At 34.4% G+C, this 24,670-nt stretch overlaps 1 protein-coding gene and 1 long non-coding RNA gene across 3 annotated transcripts in view; one reads left to right on the forward strand and one right to left on the reverse strand.

Annotated features, from left to right (window-relative positions):
• tup (LIM1_Isl and LIM2_Isl domain-containing protein tup) overlaps positions 1-24,670 on the reverse strand; it is a 126,745-nt gene that overhangs the window by 54,615 nt on the left and 47,460 nt on the right. The window lies entirely within an intron of this gene.
• Positions 4,753-24,670, forward strand: part of LOC141485864 (uncharacterized) — a 74,326-nt gene continuing 54,408 nt past the window's right edge. The window contains exon 1 of the long non-coding RNA XR_012467498.1: positions 4,753-5,204. This is a non-coding gene — a long non-coding RNA (uncharacterized lncRNA). The remainder of the gene's footprint in view (positions 5,205-24,670) is intronic.

The raw sequence follows: 24,670 nt of genomic DNA on the forward strand, positions 1-24,670 counted from the left end.
GCAAAATATGATGGGCGACTGCTGATTTTGCAGGTCTTCCATATTTAAAGTGTGCTACGTGTTTCTTATATCTTACTTTAATAGATCTTTATGTCTGTCCATAATATTTTGCATCGCAGTCCTTACATTCAATTTCGTAAATTCCAGACTTTTCCGAATTCTCGACTTTGTCTTTTGGACTTTCCAAAAGGTTCTGTAGTGTATGACTTGTTTTAAAAACCACCTTCATACCTAGTTCCTTAAAAAGGAACTAGGTATGAAACTTTTGATACTTTATAAAGCTCTGATGAGACCTTCTTTGGAGTGTTGTTGTCATGTATGGAGCTCCGCCCCCAAACATACCCTGAAGCTGCTGGATTCCATCCAGAAAAGAGCCATCCGTCTGATTGGAGACGAGACCATCACTTGCAACCTTGATAGTCTGGAACATCAAAGAAAGGTTGGAGATTTATCTCTCTACTATAGATTCTTCCATAGGAAGTGGTCAAGTGATTTGGCACATTTGATTCTAAATATTAGTTCGGTTTCCTTGACAACCTCACTTCTCACAACATTTTTAGGAACACAACTAGACAGCAAACTTGACTTCAAAAAACACATCGAATTTCTCTGCAGAAAACTCGGTAAAACGTTCTTTGCATTTGCGACTCTAAAAAATAACTTCAATAAAGGGCATTTGTTAGATTTGTATTATTCTCTCGTTTATTCAACTCTCTGTATGGTTTGGGGACAATCAGTGGAAGTAGAAAGAGTTTTTGTTATCCAAAAAAGATTTGTAAGATTAATTTTCGATCTAAAATACAACGAATCATGTAGAGAAGTCTTCTTTAAAAATAAAATTCTGACGGTATTTGGTATCTATCTTTATAAATTATTGTCTTACATCCACTCAAATTTGTCTTCATTCACTAGATCTCGCGAAATACACGATTACTCCACTAGACAAAACCATGAAATTCATCTTAGAAAATGTTATCTTTCGGAATACAAAAAATCGCCAAGATATGCCGGATCAATGGCTTTCAACCACCTTCCAGGAAAAATTAAAGATATTCCCGATCACAAAAAGTTTAAAAAACGATTGAAGACATTTTTATTGGAAAACAATTTTTATTCACTTAGGGAATTTTTAAATCATAAAGAAAAGTGAGTTATGTTTTTTTTTTGTTATATTACTTTTAAAATAAATGTGGCTGTATGTATTTTATATTTTTCTACAATTACCTTCGATTTTCAGCTTTTATGTTTTTGTTTATATTGACCTGTCTTATGTATACCATGTGTACCTAAAAAGATGAAATATATATCTTATCTTATCTTATCTTACCAAGAGCGGTATATATCAGAAATACGCGGTGGACTGTGGCTGCTCATCCTTACGAGGTTCAACTCAGTACACCTCGAACTTTACTGTTTAAACACTATTTAATTTTGACAACTTTTTCCAAATGGATTTAATCTCCAGCGATTCAAATCCAATTTGAATCATTACTTTCGCACAGGCACCGCTTTAAGAGAGCTTCAAGTATTTTTCTGTAGTGCTTGTGTTTTGTCCTTAAAAAAATCTTCCATACTTTCCTTGCAAGACGTATTTCTGAAGACTATCGAAAGTGTGTGCAGTGCTTCTACTCTATAAAATTTACGCAAATTCAGTACAAGAAGGCTAGATACATTTTCCGTACCCAGCACATATAATAATAAATACTTGGTATATGACCAGTTGAATGACGAAATTTATTAATTTCAACTGCTTCTAAACCCAAACTTATCGTCGAATTCTTGAGGTTGTGAGTCATCTCACGTTAAAAGCTTTTAGCTCGTAGACGCGATTATGGATTTATGAAGTGCGTATGGAAACTTTGATATGCTTTCTCACGTAGCTATGAGAATAAATAAATAAATATAATTTCAACCGATTTAAAAGGAATTTCGGTCTGTGTATCTAAACTTCTACGAGATCGAAACACCAGTGAACAATCTTCATAATGGTAGTTTCATTAATGCATTTCATTTGAAAAATCATTTTGTTTTTGAGATAATCTTCAAGAGCATTCAACTGGAGATAGAAATTGGAAATGTTGAGATATTAGGGTTGTTATGCCTTCTATTTCTATTTCTATTGAACAGTTATTGGAACCACAGACACCTCAACTCTTGAATATCAAGGATAAACGAGAATCCCCACAATTGCATGAATTGATCACAGAGATGGCGTCTTCGTAAGGGGCAAGGCAATTGTGGTTCAGCCTTTCATCACTGATGAAACCTATGGCGAGTCGAAACAGCGCTGCTCGGTGTTGATTCGGAATTTCGATTTTAATCCTAAAAATCAAACTTTCGGAATTAAAGTCAGAATTTCCAAGAAACAAATAATAAAAATATCTGGCATTTCTGCACTTCGGTACTATTTTATAGTCTTCCAGTATTTTGGTAGAAAAATGTATCTTACAAGTGCCTAAACTGTGTCAATAGATGTAGGTCTTGTTAAAATAAACATTACTAATTTCAGTTGAGCTCAATAGTACAAAAAAAATCTATTCGGAGTTTATTTTATAATTAATAATTGGTTGAAGAGTAGTTGAGTATAGGTATGTGTCGACGTGGATGTTTTTCCCAATAAATATTAGAGACGCCTATTTTTCTAATTGACTTTGAATAATTACTTTCATAATAATTGTATCTCAACGGATACCTCTATCACTCGGAGTACCTCGGAGTTCAGTCTAGGGACCAATGCTATCTCGAGTACGACTATATATAAATAAAGTTGACAAATCCGTTTCTCATGGAAAGTACGTGAAATTTGCTGGTGACGTAGGCCCGACCAAACTAGTATACAACGGAAATGCGAGCAAACAATAACATCTTTGAACCAGTAACTCACTTGTTTTTAATTCAGATAATTATTCAGTGATTGTTCAATTTTGTTATTATCAAAACATTCTTGACCCACTTTATATTGATGTAGATAACCATCCGCTTTCATTGTCAAAAATTACCAAGTTTTTGGGGCTGATATTGACAAAAACCTGAATTTAAAAGCACACAAGAGAGGGTTGGAGACAATATGGATCCCTGGGGAACACCAGCGTTGATGGTGAAAGTATTCGAGATATCCATCCATCGACAGCCATTTGCAGGAAACGTTCTTTCAGGAAGCTGAAGAGCCATACACAGAAATGATCTGACAAGCCATATCATCGAAGTTTGGCCAGCAAACCCTCGTGCCACACACGTTCGAAAGCCTTAGAAATATCAAGCGCAGCAGCTCTTGATTCTCCATGTTTCTCGATTGCGTTATTCCAAATATGGGTGTCATACGATATAAAGTCGCCTGTTGATCTTTGTTTCCGAAATCCATATTGATGTTAAGATGTTGAAGCCTTCCAAATATTTGAGGATATGGTGGTTTACGACTTTTGATATCACCGATAGCATGATGGAAGTTTGTGTCTGCGTTTTTAGAAATATGAGTCGATTTTCTTTAGTATGTTCTACTCATAAAATTATCTACCACTAGGCAAAAAAAATACACCAAGCTCCGCTAGGTCGATGGCGGATTGCTCTCAAAAGTCCAAGTGTTGCTTAGTTTTTAATGCGTTTTTCAGGGTTAATAATTTTATTTAACGTATGGTGTGTGCATGCATTCCCATATGTTTGTCAGTTTGAGTGTAGTAGTCTGTAATTTATCTTTATTTTTGTAAATTAGGTTTACTGACTATTCTCAATACAATTACTCATGGAATTGTCAAATTGGAAAATAAAGGATTTGATTTTGATGATTGTAATCTTAGTTTACGTCAATATGGTCAAAATAGTGTACATAGCTTGTACATTTAGTGAAATTTCTTATTTTTGTGTGAGAACTGGCCAAAAGTCGAAATTACAATGTAAATACTTTTAAATAAAAAAAATGTTGCTAGGCAGCACATTATGGTTTCAGAAACCGGAAAGTTCGATTGACTGGCCATAAGTTGATTGACTGGACAGAATGAAATGAAATATTTTTAGAGTTGATTGATTTTTCGTTTGTCATTCTGTAAAAGTATCAGCTTCCAGGTCGTGAACACACAGTTTATTTACGTCCGCAATTCACATGATTGATGAGTTTATATTATGCGGCCAAAAAGACTTTTCTCGTCGTCATGTTTATACTCGCGTGTAATGTAATGCATTTAGTCTACTGACAGATCCAGTTACAGAAATATTCGGTCTCGTAAATGGTTGGACTTAATGGACGGGTAAATATTGGTGGCAGCACATGTTCCATCGCTGACGATAAAGCGTCGCGTCGCTCGATTAAACGGCGCTTCTTCGTTAGGAACTGTTAAAATAAACTCGAAATGTCAAATATAGTCTAATTATAAAATGTAAAAAGGTTTGAATTAGTATATAATAGAAAGTGTATTGAAAATGTTTTGTCTATACTAGAATCATCTATTATAGTTAAAGTCAATGCCAACTGAATATATTCACTACCGAGCCATTTTTATAATTTGTAGATAAGTAAACTTCTTAGTTCCGGTAGAAACTTTTCATCTGTTAATTTTACTCACACGTATACTGAAAATGTACAAAATGTAACCCTAAGGCCCAGTATTACAATTAATGTTTAAGTTTCGGCTTAATTGAACTTTCCTTAACTCAAAACTTGCAGTAAATATTTCCATTCGTTATACAATCTAAACTCAGTACACGTTCAGTAGTAATTCCATTCCAGCAGAAACATCATTCCATGTCATTCCCTGTCATTATTTTCCTCTACTTAAGTGTTCATTATTACTGATAATATTTTTTTATCATTATTATGTTTCGAGTGGCGTAGAAATCATATATATCGTGTTTTTATCGATGATGGATTTAAAGAAAAAAGCATGTCCAGCTATAACTATTGCATTGAGTATGCACCGTTCTGTTAAACGTCGTTACTGGATGAAGAAATGGTTATAAATGCAAAAACTTTTCACATTTAGTGTTACTGAAGGAAATAAGTGATACGAATGAAGTGAGTAATTACAAAAATTATTTTCCTATGGACACTTTCAATAAATTATTGCGAATGGTAACACTGCCAATTCTAACACGAAAAAATAATAGTATGCGGAATATTACTGGAAAATTGGCTTTAACTCTGAGATACCTACCCACGGGAAGAAGCTTTGAGGATTTGAAGTTTTCAGTTGCGATATCACCAGCTTCAATATGTAAGTACAGCTGTTCTTGAAATTTTGAACTGAGTAATGACGAAGTGATGACGCCCTCACTTTTCACGCTCATTATTACTGACAGTATCCCTTCCTCATGCTAAGAATGATGCTCGAAAATCAAAATATCCGGATACGCTTCATTCGCTTCATTGCGATCATTCCAAAAATTAAAAATACTTTATTATACATTTCTCCTTAACAAATTTAAGGTCTACTGTGCAGAGTATTTACAATAATTACATCTCTCCCACATACGGGAGTGGTAGGAGGGAGGGAGGGAGAAGGATTGGTAAAGGTAAAGGAGGAATCATCAGGACGTCCGCCAGGTGAAACGCCGCCTCATAGACTCACGACAGGTGTTAACGGGTGCCTCTCTGCCCAACAGAGCCTCATTTCAGCATTTAGACTAAGACTTCACGCTTTCTGGCGAGGCTTACGCGGGTTTTTTCGTGGTGTTGCGGTTTCGGTACCACATATCTGAATATAGTTTGGTTAGGTTAGGTCCAAAGTGAGTGGGTCTATTTGACTCTCCACGGCAACCCGCAAGGGTTTATTGTGGCTCACACCTATTTACACTCGCCCAAATGAACTCAGCTTTTTAATGAAGCTGATTAGTTTGTAAGTTGAGCGGTCTTTCAGGTCAGATTGAACGCTCTGAAAACCTGATTCAATCCCTAATGGGATAGGCACCAAGTGTGTGCTCTGCTGTGTCATTTTCCAAACAGAGGCGACACACACTGTCATCCGACAGTGACCTGTAAGAAGGCCTGTTAGATATCGTAGTTCATCCCTACTGTAGTCTAACAACTGCTTGGTATCAAGCTTCGAAGGGGGAATAAACGCCTTGGAGTGAGCCAATCCTGGAAGATTCTGCCAGAAGTCCATAAATCTTCTTACCATCTAGGTGTTCAATCTTTGGCAATGCCTAAAACGATGCCAATGACAGGTTCTGTTCCGATGAATCTGCTTGTAGCACCCTCCTTTTGAAGAGAGTCAGCAGCTTCATTGCCTTCCAGGCCAGTATGGCCAGGAATCCAGAATATAGAAGTTGAATGTTGAAAGTTTGTCACTACACCCTGGAAAAAGTTCAATAGAAAACCAGGTACGATCATTCCAATTTCTTCCCTTTACACGTTCATTATTAATGTTTCAGTTAATGACATTATTACCGAACGTGTATTGGGCCCTTATTTTGATAATAATATACTGTAGCCAGAATAGTAATTCATGGAGCAAGTCTGAAAATATAGTGTGCGAGGTAAAAAACACTGTTTTCGGACGTGTTACATATACTATTGTTTCGGCAACCGTGTAGAATAACAAACCAATGAGGCACATTTTTTATTATACTTCTTTGTAGAAAAAAATCCAACACTTTAATTCTTATTTGTGTTTAGATATAGAAATTCGAACAGAAGATGGGTACTTTGAGTTCCGTGGTGGCCGTGTTAGGGGACGGACGTGCTGATAACGTCCATCCACAAAGAAGGTACGCGGATGCCATGTGCTATCGTGGGGCTCCGTTTTGTGTTGTGTCGTATTAAAATTGAAATGTGGAGTGTTTAAAAAAGTGATGAATAAGTGGCCCCCTTTATTCACGCTGGTATCCAGGCCGGGGTGGTTCGGATAACCACGTAAAGGGGGCTATACATGTGAAAAATTATCAAAAGGTCTCCCAAGTAGGAGGCGACTTCAAAAAATCAAATTGTTTTTCTTAAAAAAAAACTAGTGTTTTTTATTATAAAAAATAAAAAAAAATAGGTGGCAGCATTGCTTTGTGCAAGACCGCTGCGCCCCCCGACGAAGCTCCTGTTAACCAACCGGAGGAGCATCGGTCATATGCGCCTGACGATAGGAAGCAACGACCATCTAAAATAGAGAGAGAGAGAGAGAAAAGATGGGTACTAACAAAAACATTCTAATTCTTATTTATAATTTACTTATATGAAAATTCGAGCTATTGCTAATATTGAAGGAATTCAGTTTGTTTGAAATGCTTGGTCCAACCAAATATAGCCGATCATTTGGCACAAACCCTGGTGTATAAAGAAAGAAATACTGTATGCAATAAGAAAAACAAAATATCATTTAACGAGAGGCGTAGCCTATGCGATGACAATATGGCCGAACTACAAAATCGGTTAACTCGCGAAGATTGGATTTTTGGGAATTTGAGAGAAGCCACTTCCTTTAATTTTTTGCTTTCATCAAGGATTTCATGAGTTATCTAGCTTTTCTGCTAGGGTTTTCTATAGGACCGCTTTTTTGGACATGATACACCGAAACACCAAAACAGTATGTTGTAGAAGTACTTGAAGTACTTGAAACCGGAACCTCACTTGATTGAACAGTACAAATCAAGATTGCGAGAGCACAAACATAATATAAAGTTGGCAAAAAAACTATTTTAAGTCTAAAATAAACCAGTCAGAAAACAAAGCTAGAGAGACTTGGAAGAGTATAAATAAAGAATTAGGAAGAAGTACAAACAACTCGGAAAAACAATAACTCTAAAACATAATGATGGGTCTATACAATTGACTCAGAGGAAGTAACTGAACTATTTGCTGAATATTTCTCAAATGCAGCTGAAAATTCCGTATCTAATCACTTCGGGCAAAACTTGTCTTTACCCTGTACTGTTATTGAAAATATAATTATTATTATTGAACCTTTCCAATCCTGTGCTGTTATGGAATATGAGATATCGAATGCCCTATCTGAAATGAAAAACAAAAAAACGGCAGGCTTTGATGAACTATCAATTGTAACAATCAAGAAAATAATACCTACTATTATCGTACCTTTAACATACTTAATGAATCAATCTCTTATTCGAAGATACTTTCCAGCACTTCCGAAAAAAGCACTCGTTATACCTGTATATAAAAAAAGGAAATCCCACAGAAAGGGACAACTATAGGCAAATATATTTGCTTTGCTCGCTATCAAAATTATTTGAAAAAGTTGTAGCACTTAGGGTTATGGATCATTTGGAATCAAATAGGCTGCTATGTATGTCTCAGCATGGTTTCAGGAAAAATAAACCTATAGGGACAGCTTCCTATCACCTTCTGAATTATATTCACACAAAGATTGATAAAAAAAATGTAATCTCAATATTTTTCAACTTATCAAAAGCGTTTAATACAGTGTGCGCGGAATTTTTCATAAAAAACTGCCAATGCTCGGGTTTCCAGGAAATATAATAAATTGAATACAATCCTAAATGACAAACAGAGAAATGGTTGTAATCTGCAATGGAGCGACATCTGAGTCATATACTTTAAAACTCGGGGTGCCACAGGGCTCTGTTCTAGGACTTCTACTGTTTCTTCTCTATGTCAATGATCTTCCTCAACATATAACGATAACTATAGCAGGCAATAATGCTGAGCAACTCATCAGCAAATCTGAACACATTATTGATCAGTTCAGTACCTGGTGCCAAAGAAATAAAATTATTCCAAATACTTCTAAATCGATCAGTGTTAACTTCCACATCAGAAGAAATATTCCAATTAGTCGACGCTCTGGCTATGATATTAAAACTTCTGAAGAAATACAATTTTTAGGGTCCTATCTAGACGCCAATCTAAATTGGGATAGGCAGGTGGTATATATGTGCTAAGTTAAATAGAGCATATTATGCCATAAAACAGCTGAAATCCTGCATATAAGTTTGAATATCATGGCTTGGGGCAGAGCAAGGAATTTTCCAGAGTCTTTATAGCACAGAAACGTATAATAAGGCTAATCTTTAATATGGATTTCCGGGATAGCTGCTGGCCCGTTTTTATATACAAAAAAATATTGACAGCCCCCTTCATCTTCATTCTTAAATGTATTTTATTTTTTAGGCAAAACCATAAATTATATGATAAGACTGCTTCAGAACAGTCATAATACAAGAAACGGTGATATTCTGAAAATCCCACAGCATCTCTCGACAAGCTATAAAAAATCCCCTCAGTATAATGCCATTACCTGCTTGAATAAGCTTTTAGACAGATGCTATTACAGTTACCAAGATTTTTTAATTGATGATCTAATAAAAAGAGTATTGTTACTTTTAGCACAATAACTCACAAACTTATCGAGTACAATATCATGAAATTTCAACTTCCTTTTGAAGGTTAATACTAACTGAAAAAGCGGCGAATGCAATAAGAAGATGTGTTAGGCCCGAGACTTAGTCCATTCCACCACTGAAAGAATTAACATTGTCCGAATCTGTGTAACGACGGAAGGTTATTATTTTTCCACGGTTGTAACGTTAAAAAATGAAGCAATTGTTTGAGCTCACTTCCCTATTCAAGCAATTTCATGAATTTTTAGGTACTAATAATGTGATAAAAACTTGGAAAATATCCTAATTAGCACTTCTATTATCCCGACGCCCGGACAATCGAATCTTTGTTATTCGTAATTTACGAAATCCTCTGCCGATAAATGCTCTCCTCACCAGTCACAGTTTCGGGTTATGCGACAAGGACCATAAATACGAGCCGTGTTTATGGTCGTGGTTACTGAGGAGATTTCTTTTCTCGGCAAGAGGACTAGACGGGCGATAAGTGAGGCGCCGGCGGGCACCATAGGAATGTCGATGCCGCCGACTGGATTACCACCTCGACAAGCACCTGATAAATCCGTCACCAATAACTCTCTATGATGCGTCGACCTGGTAGTTTAACCCCTAGACCTTTTGCTGTGAATGGACAGTGAAAACTTCGAAGAGAAATTAAACTTTTTATTGATGTTTAGGGGTCAAGGCTCATGATTATAAACGTTTTTTTTTAATTTACAGTGTCATGTCAACTCTCAAAATAAAAGCTACTTAGATCAAAAATTCAACATTCTAAATTTATTTTGAAAATGAAGGAAACTATTAACTGTTTTTTCATATAAATTTTTTCCATACCAATTATGCTTTGAACAGTCCGATTCCTCGTACTCTGAAGCTGGGAAATCAATATCATGATAACTTAGATCTAATTAATGTATTACTTCAGGTGATTGAAAAGGCTAGGTATAACCGCAGACACGTGTTTCTGTTTCATTGGCCCATCACTACTTTGCAATACAATACTAGTTGCGGAAAACAATATACAAATGTACGGAATTATCTACAGAGGCTATTATACAGAGGCTGTTATACCTGACCATTACAATTGTTCATTTTTATTTTGTCCAAGTTCTTTAAACGAAACTTTTGTGGAGTACTCGATATTTTACACATTTTTTTTGTTTATAACCGTCTACAATCGGAAAAAATGAAAGCTGAATCAATAAAGAATCTGCTGAAGTGAAGTAAAGGGCAAACTGAAAATTTCACCCCGAAAAGTTACTGCGTAGTATAAACTATACAGGGTGTAACTGAATATGTGTAAAACATTTAAGGAGGTGATTCCGCATCGAAAAAAAGATAGGATATTTCATATAAAGAAACTTCATTGGAGCATCCCTTGTTAAGATACAGCCCCTTAAATGGGGTACATAAAATTTGTATAACAATTTTTTCACAAGCACTGAAAAAGTTGCAATATTGAAATTAACCCGACATTTTGTACTACCAAAAAGACACTTAGCCAGTAATTTATTTGGTTTACCACATGGTTGTAAGGGGTGGAAAACGCAACTCCTAAAATTTATTTCCAATGTAACTTTTTGTCTTATTATTTGTTTACCATTTAAAAATTTATTTCCGATAGCCTGTTTCATTCTAAACAAAAAATGTCTCTTGGGTTTTTTTCCCAAAATAAATCAGTTCGCAGCAAAAAATTATTTTACGAACAACTACAGAGATACATCGTCATATTTCGAGATTATTAAAAGAGTTTATTTAGAGAAGTTGTTTGAATTTGGAAACAATATTCAGATTCATGAAATTTTGTACACATGTTCTTGGAGGTATTAGAAGTAACATAGGATACTTAAAAAATAATAATAATTTTTTATGTAAGATAAAAAAATTGTTCGTCAAAAAAATCTCAGCATATTTTAAATTTTCAAAACTTCATGGTATGTAATAATTTTAAAAAATTGATAATCCCAGCCAAGCATTAAAATATATTTCGCATATTGAATCATTTCAATTGTACTGACACTTATTTCTGTATAAAAATCTGTTAACCAGTTGTCGCACCCCTACGAACGACAACCCTCAGAAGTCAAAACTTGTGCGAGCTAATGATTAACGAGGTCTTACCTTTTTAATGTGTGATCATGTTGAGAAGTTAGTACAGAATAAAATATCAATTTTGTACCAAAAACTAGTAAAAATTCAAACCATTTTCAACAAACATCGATATACTAGTTCGAATAATGAATTGGACTAAATTTCGCATTGAAATATTGTTATAGTAATATGAGTGTATGCTATCTTGCAGCGTGCAAGGCTTATTAAATTGAGACCTCAAAGAAATGAGCGGATCAATATTTTTACAGACAGCAAGAGCGCAATAGGGGCTCTGACAAACCCGAAGGTGACATCAAAACTGGTCTGGGAATGCCATGAAGAACTGAATGAACTTGCAAACAGGAACAAATTAACTTTATACTGGGTGCCAGGGCATTCGGGAATCACAGATAATGATAAAGCTGATGAATGTGCTAGATACGGATCATCAACTTCATATACATATAGGTCCTGAACTAGCTCGGGGGGTACCAAATTTATTGGTACGGAACCAGATTAGGACATGGACCAATAAAAAGCACACAGAGTACTGGAAAAAAGTACCTGGCAACAAACACAGTAGAACCTTCATTAGGAAACCGTCCGAGAAAAGAACTGAAGAGCTACTTCAATATAGTAGGGATCGACTCAGAATAATTACAGGGTTACTAACCGGTCATTGTCCGCTTAGAGGACATCTGAATAAAATGGGGCTGTATAACGGATACCTCAGATGCAGATTATGCAACGAAGGGATAGAAACAGCTCTACACATCTTATGCGAGTGTGAGGCACTGTATCACAAGAGGCAGGCAATATATGGACGTACAAAATTACGCCCAGAAGAATATGACGAACATCGAACACGGAACCTGTACAAACTAGTACAGGGAACGAGACTGATGGAATGGGTGTCGTGAGAAGATGGGATAATAAACGCAATAAGCCCAAGAGGCTGCAGTGTTTTCTGGAGACTTGGACTAAATGGACAGACAGCTCCCAAGGAACAAAAAAGAAATATGAGGGAGGCGCCTAAGGTGTACTAGTACTTATTCTTTATGAGACTAGAACCATAAAAATGGATTATTTTTGTTCTGTTAAATCTGAATATCATTTTCAAATTTAAACAACTTTTCTTAATGAACTTCTTTGATTATGTCGAAAATAAGGGTAGTTTACTATTGATCAAAATTTCTATTTTTTGTTTTCCCCTGTTCGGAAATTTAGAATTTTGACAACTCAAATCCAAGTTTTCCGCAATGCACCAATTTTCATCAAGAATAAAATGTTCTGACAAATGGATAATAAAGAAGCTTCCCAGATGGTGCAAACTTTTTGAAACTCACTGTTCATCAATTTTATGGACATATTGGTTTTCAAAATCTGAAATTCACAATAAAAATCTAGCCCCAAACTGTGATAGTTTTAATTTTTTTTGACACAAGTAAAAAGAATGAAATGTCTAGATGTCACATGCGACAGTCTAAATATACATACTGGATGTTTTTTGATTGACTAATTGAACTTACCTGTAGTTCAACTTTACGCAGTAACTTTTCACGGTGAAATTTTCTGTTTGCCCTTTACTGTATTTTAGCAGTTTCTCTATTGATTTAGCTTTCATTTTCCCAGATTGGGGAAGGTTATGAACCATAAAACAGTATAAAATATTGTCAAAGTTATTGTGCTTTTTAATAATAACTTTGTTTTCTAGCTGCGATGAGAGTTTGTTATTTATTAAAAAATGTCTAACGACATTATATTACTGTCAAAATGTATTCTTCATGTGCATGTTTCAATTCTCATAACCTAGTTAGTTTAATCAAAACATCGTTTAACTTGGTTTAACCACCGGGAGAGTCGGTTCATGAATAATTTGTTTTTAAATGTTCCACAGTGTCACATCTACCCCCAATTTTTCAAATTTATTTACGTCTAAAGAACTAAAATTGAATTCAAGTGTTGATAAGTTCAATATCTCCCTCTGATAGATGTTTTTTCCAATTGGTCCACGATATGTTAATAACCGATGAGCCTGTATAAGCAATGTTGCAAAAAGGGCACAACTATTTGTATAAATACGCATGAAGAAGCTATTGTATGTGAAACATATGCTGCAGTTTTTTTTTGTGAAATGTTCAATGGAAATCTTACAGTACAGTTTTACTTGAAAGTTTAAATTCAGATAAAAAACACTAAGTGTGTGTGTCAGATAGTGTCTAAGCCAAACGGGTATACATAATCAGGAACAATGAATATAAATAGGTATTTACCATTCTCTGATATGAGGATAAAAACAATTCGAAAGTGAATTTCAACCAATGTCTTGAGGTATCATCGATTTCTTGACATTTTTTACTGCTTCAAGTATCCATTCAGACTAATGTGTGTCTCCAATACATATAATAAAAGTGAAACTGATCGCTGCCTGTTTTGCCTGTGAGGAAACAGCTGTGCAAAATTTATTGAAATGTTTGGTTATTCATTTATGAATAGTTTATTTTCTTTTTTCAACTGGAGTTTGTTATTCATTTATTATGTCTGTTAACCCCAGCAAAACTGTGTTAATCCCCTTCACCAGAAGGAGAAGATTGGACGATCTAACGCCACTTTCCCTCGAATTTGAGGTCATTCCATTTGGAACGGAAGTGAAATATCTTGGCATTGTTCTTGATAAAAGACTCACCTGGAAAAGCTTTTACCCAAAGCCAGACTGTTTCTATGGACATGTCGAAGGATTTGTAGTAGAACTTGAGGTTTAGGTCCCAAACAAATTCATTGGATTTATGTGGTGCTATTGCCTGGTGGCTGAAGATATTACAGAAAACGACCCACGCGAAGCTCTCACTTACAGAGACAGGCTTGTCTGGTTATCAGTGGTGCCATAAATACCACACCGTGGTACTAGATCTACTTCCTCTCCACATTTTTCTGGAGAGAGAGACTAGATAGACTGCATATAGACTTGTGCACATTGCCAATTGCACAAATCAATTCAATGCAGAGTGCAACAGACTGTTGGTTGACACTGGGAATGACTTCCGGCTTTATGCCTCCAACTGTCAACTACGAACTGCCTTATAAAGTAATGTTCCCGAGTAAAGAGGACTGGATCCTCCGAGGGAAGGAAAAATTAAGAGCAGATAGTTGTTGGTTCACAGATGGATCAAAAACACCTTCCGGTTCTGGTGCAGGTGTTTTCAGTCGCAGACCCAAGACAGAGATATCAACCTGCCTAGGAACCTATGCGATTGTATTTCAAGCAGAAATTTACGTTATTGAATTGTGTGCGGAGAGATTGGAAGAATTCAACCTCAGACACAAGTCAATAAAAATATTGTCGGACGGTCAAGTGGCGTTGAAAGCCCTTGGCTTCTACCGAGCAACGTCTAAATTGGTAGCAAATTGCCAAAAATGACTCTTCTCGATAGGAAGACTTAACAGATTGTCTCTGGTCTGGATTCCCGGCCATACTGTCCTAAAAAGCAATGAATCTGCTGACTCCCTTGCAAAGGAGGGTGCTGCAAGCAGCTTCATCGGACCAGAACCTGTCATTGGCATCGCTTTAGGCTTTGCCAAACAAATATTGAACACCTGGATGGCAAGAATATTTATGGACTTCTGGCAGAATCTTCCAGGATTGGCTCACTCCAAGGCGTTTAATCACCCTTCGAAGCTTGATACCAAAAAGTTTATCTGACCTGAAAGACCTCTCACCGTACAAACTAATCAGCTTCGTTAAGAAGCTGGGTTTATTTGGTCGAGTATGAGTAGGTGTGAGCCACAATAAACCCTTGCGGCTTGCAGTGGAGGATCGAATAGACCCACTCACTTTAGACCTAACCTATTATTATTTCATTTGATCGTTGACAATCCTGCACGCAGTGTAGGTAGTAGGCACTATAACCGGTAGGATAAACTAGAAAATAGTGAAATGTATCCAATATCGAGGAAATAGTGCAATTTACATCTGTCTTAAAAAGCAGAGGGGTATGCTCTTTTTTTTTTTCTTCCAAACCATAACCAATAAACAGTAACAGCGACATTCGGCAATTTTATTAAACCAGCAAGAAATCAAAAATGAAAAAGAGAAACTTGTGTCCAGCTTATAGAAGAAAATAGAGTAAAGTTAAATAAATTAGAAGATAAACAAGACATTAGATAATAAATATTATATTTTGGATGAAATATCACGAAATAATTATATTCTTTTATTTGGGTAGAATGTGCCAGAATCAGAGCCGCTTCTTCGGTTTGTTATAGATATTGTCAAAGAATTAACAGAAAGAGATATAAATAATTTAGTTGAACAGGGTGCCGACCGTTGAATATGATTCCGATTGTCATGTTGGCGGGAAATCGGTCAAAATGTCGAAGAAAACCAATGGCTTAATTGTCGATTTTTTATTGTTTCATCTTCAGAACTCTGAAGTATAAGAACAAGACATACGTATTAAAATTTCATTCTAGAATGTATTTTTGTTAAAAACAAAATAAATCATGTAAAATAACAACCATTAAAAAATAATACAACGCTTCGAACACTTCACAAAAAACAACGTTGATGAGTACCTACAAATAGGGCGGCTTTCCGAGTTCAAAAAGGGCGAAGTAAATGAATTCGACATAAAATATAAATACATATACAGGTTCACGAAAAACGTTGACACAGATACGGAAAAATTAACAAACTGAACTGTCGGTGAATCATTTCTCTATAATGCAAAAAAGGCCCATAAAAGAAATGAGAATTGTTATTGGAAAAATCCGATTGTTATTGATTCAGAATTATTGTTTGATTTTTTTATCAGATTGAAATATGAGGTGTGTAAATTTTCAATATCCGACCTTCCAACACATTTTGTTCCATGCTTTGTTATTTCAATCATTTCATTCAAGACTCTTTTTTTCAATGTAGTCTGTTTTCCTACTCACTGAATTGAAATCAAAAGTATGAATCAATAATACTTACAATGTTCTGCAAGGCTAGTGGGATTTTTCATTGTTTTCAGTGGGTTGTGTGTACTTTTACAATCCGTGATATGTTCAGCAATTCTTCGTTTTAGATACCTACCTCTTTGCCCTATATATACTTTCTCATACTCAGCATATGGTACTCTGTTGATGATATTGTTGCATAGTTGCAGTGTCAGACCTGTTACATGCGGTAATTTGGAATATTCAATGTTCATTGGTGCTTTATTTTTTTATGTATTTGTCGGAACATACTAATTTTTTGGTATATTAGTATTTTGGAACTATGATCTATCCTAGATCATTGACTATTGTAATATATCATCCCAATTGAATCACAACAATGTGTTTGTTTTAATGTAATTATATTTATATTTCTCAGAATTTAGTGCCCACTATTATGGATTTGTACTAAAATACTTTATTAGTTTGACATAATGTGTTTTCTTCAAAAATCATAAGGAATAACCAAAAACAATATGCAGTTTTCGATTTATTTCAGCAGTTAAATTGATGTCTGTCTAATGGATGCGAAAGAAAGCTAATGTATCCTCTATTTCATTGTTCATATATTTGAACAAACAAAAGATCTGATTTCTGGTCGAGAAACGTCTTCATTCACGTATTCTTTTGTGCTTCAACTAATTCAAATTTTTCAATTTTGCTTACAACATATCTACGAGTGGGTGATCAATGTATTTTTAAATTGCTTGTTATGTAACATCTTGATGATCAAGATAGAGAAAGTATAATTTCACTAGGATGATCAGAAAATTATTTTCGAAAGATTTATTCAGTTATCAATTCACTAAGATGGTGAGCAAAATATTGCATTGATTTGAATATTTTCAAGGTATAGGAATAAAAAATCCACGGATGGCTTCTTCTATCCTCAAAATTTTCTGCATTTACTTGATACGTATTTCATGTCAAAATAAATTAGTCAGTTTTTCAACATTTTGTTGAAAACAAATTATACGCAAGAAAAAAATCTGTACATGCGATATTTCAACCAGTTTACCTTTGTTTATCGCTACAAATCTCAGCTACCACAAAAATACCACCATAAATATATTTTTATTTCTATTCGTCGAATTCTTATCGTACACATAAAACTATTTGTTTAAAAAGGAGAAAATTATGTAAATGATATCGATGACAGTACACGATCGAACGTTTAAATTATTTGATGTGCCTTGAGGGATATACGTAACTTCTACAAGAAGTGAAAGGAATCCTCCGACCGGTTTAGTTTTTATGGCATGGTAATGCCCTTTTGAAAGGATGCAATATATTTGGAATATTGTAAACCACTTCAATTACAATAACGTTCACAATACAATGCAATTATACTATTATAGTTTTATGGATGATGGCAAAGAGGGAAATATTTCCTAGAAGCTTCATTAGCGAAATATTTGTGAGCGTTCTCTCTCATTTTGCGCAGCTTTTTTTTAAATTTACTCGTGTTTTCAAACTTATTTGGTGAATTTTGTCTAGTATCTTTCAGAAACCATCCAGAATTCATACTTGAAAAGCCCGAGAAAGCTATTGTATTGGTTATTTCAAAAGTTTTCTCCGTTTTATTGTATCGTGGTATACCGGGTGTCAACGAATCTATTAGACAAGTCATAACTTTTAGACCAGTGTTTCTCAAACTTTTCGAATTCACGGCTCCCTTATGTTTTTTAAGGTTATCGCGGCGCCCCGAACGTAAAGACTATATACACTGTTAGAAAAAATCTGTTTTAAATATGTTTTTCCGTTAATCAGCTGTCGCCCCCATACGAACGACAACTCTCAGAAGTTGAGGGACTTGTGCGAGCTAAGGACTAACGAAGTCTTACCTTTTAACTTCCTAACACTAGATATTTAATTAATCAAAGTAGGTAGGTGGCTGTCTGAACGGATTACATTTTGCAATTACCGATATTATCATATTATCAGAGGATTTTCATTAATAGGTACCGAAGTATTATCTTTACTCTGAGTTATCTATATTGTGAAACATTGTAGCTTGAGACTCACCCGTGGCCCACGGCTCCCCAGCAAAGGTTCCACGGCGCCCCAGGGCGCCGCGGCGCACACTTTGAGAAACACTGTTCTAGACTATTCGGTGTATCAAAATAAGATTTGGTATAGGTAAATGGTATGTGAATAAGACATTTTTCATATGTTTTTCACTTTCCGGGCACTTCCGGTTTCACCGGACATTTTCGAAAGTTTTTACAGCTACTAAATTTTTTCAGTCACTTTTGGAATTCCATCTTGGTGGCTAAGATAAAACGTAAACTAATCTAAGGACCTCAGGTGATATCAGAAAATTACAATCGCGGAGTTTTAGTGACTATTTTGTTAGATATGAATAAGACAAGTTGGCAAAATTACATTTTCGTGTCTCAAGTTTTATTTTTCAACTGGCGACCATTTTTTTAAAAGTACCAAAAAAAATGATTTTTTGACGAATATAACGATACTCATTTATTTGCGACTGGATTAAAAATAAGAACATAAATTAAATATTACTGAGGAAAATACTTGATAATAATTCATTTACTTTTGTCAAGTGTTTGTTTGTTGGAAGACTTTAAAACATATCCCCGTTCATAAACAGTTTGGAAAAATGAATAATTAAAGGTAAGCTATCAACATTTTTCCAAATTTTCCATTTTCTATCTCGGAACACAGCATAAACATATTTTTTAAATTTTTTCATTCCCATTTTATAAACAATGGGCTTGTTTCATGATTTTTGATTTACAGTTCATTTGATAGTAATTTCAAATTGCAAAACGGTGTATTTTGTTTCAGCTCTCGAAATACCATTGTTTTCCCGTAATTAATTATTGAAAATCGAATTTTTTAGGCCCGTGACGTCACGGGCCTAGTCCCGCTTCTTGTTCGATTGACCAAAAAGCACATTACAAATAATCAACATTGCCAAATCGTATAATTCACAGAGCGTAAAACAGTTTCTGATTCATTCAAAGTAAAATCACAGTCACTTTCGACAACTAAATCTAAGAAACAAGTGAAAGAAATGCTTTGGAATGGAGAATTCATTATGCATGAGATCCAAATGGAATAAAAACGTTATTTTTGATAGTATAGCAGTATAGACATTTTTATGTTGATATCACAAAAATGTTGATAATGGAAGTGTATGTGAACCCGTTAACGTTTGAATTAATGAAAAAATTCTCCACATGGAATAAAATGTACACGAAAACCATGGTTGGAAATAACTTCTATATCTAAAATCAGTACACAAAATCGAAAGATCACAAAATATTTACTTGAACTATGATTTTATACATTACTTAATAATATACAGTTATGAAAATAAAAAAATGTAGCAAACTAGATTAAAATTTTTATTACAACAATTTATAGTTAGAATATAAGTTTATACAAAAAAAAGAAGATTCATTTCAAATTTTATTCAATTTATTCTACAATTTTCAGTCTGTTCAACTGCAATTTATTACCAAAAAAAAACTATTTCTTATTGGCCAACACAAATGTTGGCTCCGGTAAAATAACTTGATTGTTTGCCAATATTTGATATAACATTTATTAGGTACTATTATGCACAATGCGCTCGTCTTCATTAACTCACGCACGCACACATGCATGCATCCTACATATATAAGTACCTCTTTCTAATATTGCTACTAAATTCAAGCGTTATGGAAAACCACAGATCTCATAGAATTTTGTTTTTTGGAACACTGAGAAACTTTCATCTGGTATGGATGACCTGTTTCTAGAATTAGGTATAAAACATATTATAACCATTTTGGTGGTAGTAATGATAAAATTCAATGCAAAAATAATCTGAAAATATATTTTTTGGAATGCAAACTAGTGGCACGGAATATACAGCAAAATAGATACCTGTTTTTTAATTAGAAAACTGTAACAAACAAATCAGATTATAACAGTTATATTCACACCGAGTTGACAATAATAACAACAAAAATGGCATCTGTCAAATTGGATCACTATATTTCAGTTCTATGATTAGACATTAAAAACAAATACACTTGGCAACACCGCTGTAGACACGATCAACTTTATTGGTCAACAGACACGCGGCCAATTTAAACTCTTGCTTTTGGAATTGTCCTTTTTTCTGCAAATATAAAGAGATCTTGGGACCGATTAGACTTGATGAGTATAATATACCCCTAACTCGATCAGTCTATAAGCAAACCAGTATCATTTTCAATAGCATGAAACAAGCCCATTGCATATTCATAACTAACGAAGTCTTATTTCACCTCTAAATTTAGTGGTATTTTCACTTCTAAATTAAACTGATAAAAATATTGGTGGTGTAGAGTTTCGGAACTTTATTGTAGGATTTTTTTATATTTGGGATTTTTGCAATACTTCGCAAGATATTTGTAAAAAAATAACACCATTTATATTTTTTTACTTATTTGTTTATATCTTTACAACATTACTTCGGAGACTGCTGAAGTCGTTGTGAGTGATGTTATGTTAAAATGGATTGAATCATATTCCAAAAACAGAACCCAATATATATGTATATGTTCATCTGAACCTTATCCATCTTCTGGAGTACCATAAGGGTCCCATCTAGGGCCCTTATTTTTTATCATCTATATTAATAACATCAAACAATGTTTCAAGAATGCCAAATTTTCAATGTATGCTTCAGATAAAGTCCTTTTCAGATTGGTCGAGAATTCGGAGTGACATAAATAATTTATTTTTGTTATTTTTGACTCCAAACTTATTTTTGATGAACATATAGATTATGTAATTAATAAGAGTAGTGGAACTCTGGGATATGTCATGAGAAAATGCAAATTCTTCAATCAAACAGAATCAAAATCAACACCTCTCTATAATGCATTTGTTTTAAGCAAGTTAATATTTGCATCAACCATTTGGCGTTTACTTTTAATGTTATATTAATTCAATTGTGTGGATACTGTAGTGAATTTTTCTGTTTGTATCCTGAATATATAAATAAAAAAAACATTTATAATTTTTTGGGTGGAATTTCTCGAAAAAGTTTATAGATACCAACACGTATCGACTAACACCACAATTATAATTTTCGGTGAAGGTGACCGGAAAATCGTTGAAAACTTGCGTCATCCAATATCTTTCAAATTGGGATCACGGCTAGATTTTCTTGAGTTGAAAGACTCATTCGTTCTCAATGAAAGATCAGAATCTCTTGGAATATTCCCAATTTTTGACCACCGTGTACATCTTTTCAGATAAGGCAATAAAGTAATGAGTGACATGACATCTCCAAAGTCTCGGATACACCGGCGCCTGGCCTGTTGTCGCCTCAGTGGGGTGACAACGACATCAATACCGAGAGCAACATGAGAAAGTAACCCTCATAAATCACTCGACACTCACCCTGCTACTCATTGAAGGCTCTCTTTCACCCACTATCTGTGAATGAATCCGCAAGGTATGGCCTGTTTACTACGGGTCTGCGGTACGGTGCCAAGTGGCCCGAAGTTGAAGAGGTTACATTTTTTAAATTACTGAAGCTTCCTTGTTTTATTTTATAGACACTTGATATATCACAAAATACTCAGAAAAATCTGTTCAATGTGTATGTAATACGGCGGGTTTTATACAAAAGCATAAAGTCTAATAGCAATTATTTCTTCACAAGTTATGTTTTTCTAGATTTTGCTGAAGAAAATTCTGTGATTCTCTCAGGGCCCAATAGATAAAAAAAATAAATATTTGTCATGTATAATGAACGTGAACTCTGGTGCTTCACTATGATCCGGTGATTAATTGATTTATTTATTCAATTCCTAACAATATTGAAATATATAAGCAATTTAAAAACGAAATGCTAAATGAAACAATTAAAACTAACAAACATATTAGACCTGAATCTACATGGTGAGTCAACAATATTCTCTCGGTCCATCGGTATCAGAGGAAACAATTTTTGGATCTGCTTAATTTTTTTTGCAGTCATATCGATAAATACTATCTTTAAAAATTATTTTCTGGCATACTAGCTGATTCAGCCGAGCGTGGCCAAACAAAGCTATATTTTTTTGAATAGAACACCCAGTATATGAATACATCATTCGATCCCATATTTTTTAGCTCTCTAAGGAATTGTCGTTTTCGAATTTCCATTGCGGTACTGCCAAGTTATTATAGTAAAACCTTTTTTGCAGACAATATTTTTTTAATTTACCACCCGCATGTCTACAACAATTAAGTGGATTTTTGGGAATACTACGGGTCTGCGTAGTATTCTGGAATAACTTGGCAATGCCGCAATAGAAATTCGGAAACAAAAATTTCTTAGAGAGCTAAAAAAATATGGAATCTAATGACATATTCATATACTGGGTGTTCTATTAATAAAAACAGCTTTGGTTGGCCACGCTCCGCTGAATCATCCAGTATGCGAGAAAATGATTTTTGAAGATAGTATTTATCGATATGACTGCGAAAAAAATTGAGCAATTCGAAAAACAATACAGAATTTTCATTGTGTTTTTCTGTGTGACAGAAAACAGGACAAAACTTTATATATTGCAGACCATAAATTCGTCAACTGTGTAGAAACAGTGGTGTTAGCATATTTTCTTGACTTCTGCTTTGTATTGATTATAATTTAGGTTTTAAATTTCGTCGACTACTCTGGGGACTACCGAAACAAGCTTCAACTGTATGTGATATGTAATTTTTAGTTTGCACCCACTTAAGTCTACTTTTGAGGAAGTTGCCAATCCAATCCATGATACTATAAACCAAATGCGAAAGTATTAACCCTGTTAATTCCTGTTCGCCTGTTGCTCAGCAACAAAATAACTTCAATTTCCGACCCCTTACAAACAAGGAATACATTTTTTGGCGATCCCTTATTAACAATAACTCTGCTTACTTATAGAGTATTACAATAGAGCTGAAAATACGAAAAACCCCGAAAGAAAATGAAAACGAAAAACTTATATCAGGGCAGTTATCCCGTCTGTGATAACGTTGTTGAAAAATTGTTGAGTACTTGCGATTGGCAGTGTCAATCAGTAAATTTTAATCTCCACTAGTCTCCGAAAGACACAGCATTTTCACTGACTTGCTAAAGCTCTGAATTTATCGTTCAGTTCTCACAAACCTCATTTTCAATTTAGTCTACTGGTTCTACCGTCTACTGTCGAAAATGTACTAGTTATATATATCCTTGGAACTGAGGAATACCAATATTAGCATATTAACGGATATTTATTCAAAAGAATTATTACCTTTGAGCAGAGTAATCTAAATTAATAAAAAAGAAGACATTCAAACGTAATAGTCAATTAACTAGACTTGTTCTAATAAACATTTTCTTCGTTCTTCATTTAACTGACTATTAGGAATCATCATCGGGTACTAATAAAAGACGGTGACGAGGTAGGAAAGAAATGTATGTCGGCATATCTTTGAATCAATCGAACGTAACCCGTCACGAATTCCCAATAGTTTTACGACATTTCTTTGAGTTGAAAATTCGGTGTTTTGATTTAATTAGCTCCTCGAATAATATTTCATACGATGATTCATTGAATTATGTTGACATCTAAGGTTAAACTGAGATATTGAGTTGATGTTCGTTCGATTAATTTTTCCTTAGAACAAATGCACGTAACATAAATCATAAAAAACAGCTCATAATGTCATTAACATGATGGAAATTACTGAGACCTTGTATATTGCAGAAGATTGTAAATATTATTTGACGTATTAGTGGCCGATTATATATCAGAGTCACTTGTAATGTCACCAGAGTTCAAGGAGACCCATCTGCGACTTATTCTTGGGAAAAGAAAAACCCTAAACTTGAACAATTACTACCCAGCTTGAAACTCTATTGAAAATCTTTGAGTGCATATTTTATTGGATACATTTTGACATATTAAAAAAATTGGAGTATTGAAACTAGTTTGATCCATTTCTTCATGTGTTGTAATGGATACTGGGATGTTTTCATCGGAAAACACAATAAAATTATGTTGTAGTTATCTCTTCAAGCTTTCAGTTAGTATCTTTGTTCTTGGTCGCAATATTTATCGTTTTGATTTGAATCCATGTAGTTCATTAGGAGTGAAATTGAAAACATATTTTCTATTGATATGGACATGTTTAGAAATGCTTTATTCTGAATACAAAAATATTAAATAATTGAGATGTGACAAATATATCACCAAAATAATCACGATGTTAAAACCTGTTTTTTCCTGAAACCTAATACGAATAGCTGAACATAAATTGATCATAATATTTGAGACTCATTGTATGTGGG

The sequence above is a fragment of the Leptinotarsa decemlineata genome, unplaced genomic scaffold, assembly GCF_025532065.1.
Source record: "Leptinotarsa decemlineata unplaced genomic scaffold, Ldec_3_MD MMD2_tig00026340_RagTag_RagTag, whole genome shotgun sequence".
Lineage (NCBI taxonomy): Eukaryota > Metazoa > Arthropoda > Insecta > Coleoptera > Chrysomelidae > Leptinotarsa > Leptinotarsa decemlineata.